This window comes from Dasypus novemcinctus, chromosome 30 (genome assembly GCF_030445035.2).
Source record: "Dasypus novemcinctus isolate mDasNov1 chromosome 30, mDasNov1.1.hap2, whole genome shotgun sequence".
Lineage (NCBI taxonomy): Eukaryota > Metazoa > Chordata > Mammalia > Cingulata > Dasypodidae > Dasypus > Dasypus novemcinctus.
Window position 1 is genome coordinate 6,539,167 of NC_080702.1, and position 3,709 is coordinate 6,542,875.

At 40.3% G+C, this 3,709-nt stretch overlaps 1 non-coding gene across 1 annotated transcript; it reads right to left on the reverse strand.

Moving 5' to 3' along the window:
• Positions 1–2,604: 2,604 nt before the first annotated feature.
• LOC131276971 (U7 small nuclear RNA) lies at positions 2,605–2,666 on the reverse strand. The gene has a single exon (XR_009184185.1). It is a non-coding gene; the product is annotated as a U7 small nuclear RNA (small nuclear RNA).
• Positions 2,667–3,709: the final 1,043 nt, after the last annotated feature.

Sequence of the window (3,709 nt, forward strand, 5' to 3'; positions counted from 1 at the left end):
TTAAAAACTGCTGTTTTACCTTGTATAAAAGGGGGAAATGGCAAAGAGAAATGAGTATATATGGATGACAGTCTTCAGAAAAGAGTTGGGGGGTCATCAGAGTGGTCGTGCTTACGCACACCTCAGCAGGACCCCAGAAACAGCTTAAGGAGATACAACCCTAGGTACTGGTTCTCCTGAAGGCTATGGAGACCCACAGAGTATATGGTCATGGCAGATGGATTTTGGTTCTTTGCCATGTCAATAGGCCCTACTTTGGAATTTGTGCTCCTGAGAGTGATGGAGCTGGACTCGGATATGACCTGTCTACACATGCCTCTTCTGTCACTTTTACTGAGCCTGTGGTTCATATTATGTGTGGTGTGTACTCAGGGGACTTGACTCTCTGAACCGCCCATGTACCAGCTGGGCCCTGAGCCTCAGCAGAGTTGCAGTCCCTACTCTCTGTTTCATTGGACTTACCCAGGTCAGCTAACAGGGAGGTGAAGATGGTCAACCACCACACCAGGGAACGAAGAGTGCCTACAACTGCAAGCAGGAGAATTGCATCCATCAGTCATGAGGAATCTATGCCTCTTCTTTATATAGAGGTAGAGTGGACATCACCATCCCCAGGGTCCACAGAATGGAGGAATAAAACATGGATTAGAGTGGACTTACTGATATTCTACTATGAAACTATTGTGACTAGTAATAGAAGAAAAGGTATCATTGATGTGAAGAGTGTGGCCACAGTAGATGCTGCGGGCAGGGAGAGGGAAGAGAGATGTGATGAGTGGGCATTTTTGGGACTTGGGATTTTCTTAAGTGATATTGCAAGGTCAGATGGTGGACATTATATATCCTGCCATAACCTACTCAATATACTGGGGGAGGGTGTGAACTACAGGGTAAACTATTATCCACGTGGTGCAGCAGTGCTCCAAAATGTGTTCGCCAAGTGCAGTGAGTGTGCCACAATGATGGGGGAGGTTGTTTGTGTGGGAGGAGTGGGGAGGGAGGATGGGGGTATATGGGAACCTCTTTTTTTATAATATAACCTTTTTTGTGATGTATTTATCTTCAGAAAAATACAGATTACAGAAATGATGGAGGTGGGAGTTGGGAACTAGGTTATATGGGCACCTCTTATGTTTGTTTAATGTAACATTCTGTGTCATCTATTAACTTTAATAAAAAGAAATGTGTGAATAAAATAAAAACCGATGGTTTGTGAAACCATCACTTCATTTCCATTGGTCTATGTATCTGTCTTTATTTCAGTACCATGGTGTTTTCACCAGTATACCTTGGTAATACGATTTTAAGTCCAGAAGTGAGAGTCCTCCAACTTCAGTTTTCTTCTTTAAGGTGTTCCTGGTATTCAGGACCCCTTAACCTTCCAAGTAAATTTGATCATCATGCTTTCCAATTATTTTAAAAATGGTGTTGGAATTTCTATCAGAATTGCATAGAATCTGTCTATCAATTTGAGTAGAATTTACATCTTAATGATATTTAGTCTTCTAATATGTGAGCCTGGCGTGTTCTTCCAATTATTTACATCTTTTTAAATTTCTTTTAACAATGAGTTGTAGTTTTCTGAATACAAGTGATTTACAATGTTAGGTTGATTCTTAAATATTGGTGTTTTATCTGTCATTTTATTTTACTACTCTTGACACTTTTGGTTACTTTTTCTTACATAGTCTATATTTCTAGACTCTCCTGATTTTTCTTTTCAGGCTGTAACATACCCTTTAATATTTCCTGCAAAGCTGGTCTCTTGGTTATAAACTCTCTCAATTTCTGTTTATCTGTGAATATTCTAAACTCACCCTCAATTTTGAAAGACAATCTGACCGGGTATAAGATTCTTAACTGGAAATTTTTCCTTCACAGTATCTTAAATATATCATACTAATGTTGTCTTCTTTTTATGTTTTTTAAGAATACCCAGTTTACTAAGGCGAACTTAACTTTATTGTTAAATATGGGGAATGTGGGAAGCACATGTGACTCATGTGATAGGGTCTCTGCCTACCATAGGGGAAGTCTCAGGTTTGGTCCCTAGTGTCTCCTGGTGAAAAAGAAGAGAAAGTGTGCCTGTATGGCAAGCCATTGTCAGCGTGACGAGCCAAATGTTTGCACTAAGCCAAGTGCCCATATGGTGAGCCGAGTGTCCTCATGGTGAGCTGAGTGTCCACATGGCAAACTGAGTCCCCACTTGGTGAGCCAAGTGCACACGTGAGTGCCTGGGTGGCATACTGAATGCCCACACGAGTGCCCGTTTGGCGAGCCAGTGCCTGCATGTTGAGCTGAGTGCCCACACAGTGAGTCAGCACCTGTGGGAGTCATGCAGCAAGATGATGACACTTTAAAAAAGAGACAAGGGAAGAGTCAAGGTGAAGCGCAGCAAGAGACCAGGAACTGAGGTAGTAGAATTGACAGGGAACTTCTCTCCAGATTAGAGTTCCCCAGGATGGAATCCTGGTGAATCTTGGACAAAGATGAGAAGAGAAGGCAAAAAAGAGAAATTGATAAAGAAGATCACACAGCAAATGGACACAGACAGCAATAACAGCAGGGCAGGGGATGGAAAGAAAAAAAAAATATGGGGAAAGTAAGGGTCTTCCAGCAAGAGCCAGAAGACCTACTGAACAAATTCTAGAAGACCTGTAACACTCACCACTCTCTCTTGCCTCCATGGGAACTCTGTACTTAAATCTTATTGGGTGTCCCTTATATGTTATGCATTGGTTCTCTCTTGCTCAGATTTCTCTGTCTTTGATATTTGACATTATAATTAATATGTCTTGGGGTTGTACTCTTTGAAATTATACATAAGAGAGTGCGTTGTGCTTCTTAGATATGGATATCCATGTCCTTTAATAGGGTTGTGAAATTTTCTACCGTTATTTCTTAAAACATTCCTATTACCTTTTCCCCTTTTCTCCTTCTTGGACACCTTTTACACATATGTTTGTACATCTTTTGTTGTCATTTAGTTCCCTGAGACCTTGCTCAATTTTTTCCATTCTTTCTTCCACTGTTCTTTTTTACTTTTGCTTTCAGAAGCTATTTCTTCCAGCTCACCAGTCCTTTTTTCTGCCTCCTCAAATCTGTTATATGACTCCAGTATTTTAAAAATTTCATTTATTGCACCTTTAATTCCCATAAGATCTCCAGTTTTTCTGTATGTACTTTGAAATTTGTGCTCTTCCAGTGCCGTCTCTTTTTAATTTTTTATTAAGTTGTCTTCTCTTTTTAAAAGATACATAGATCACAAAAAATGTTACATTAAAAAATATAAGAGGTTCCCACATATATCGACTGTCACACATTCATTGCTTTTGGTGAATACATTTTGGAAGACTGCTGCACCACATAGATAATAGTTTACATTGTAGTTAACACTCTCCCCAGGCCATTCAGTGGGTTATGGTAAGATATATAATGTCCAGCATCTGTCTCTGCAATATCATTTAGGATAATTCCAAGTCCCGAAAATGTCCCCACATCTCGTCTCCTCTTCCCTCTTCCTACCCTCAGCAACTACTGTGGCCATTTTCTCCAGATCAATGCTCCAGTTTCGACCATTAGTAGTCACAGTAGTTCTATAGTAGAATACCTGTAAATTCACTGTAATCTGTATTTTATTCCTCCATGCTGTGGACCCTGGTTTGGTGATGTCCACTCCACCTCTATATTGAGAAGGAGCTTAGAGCCC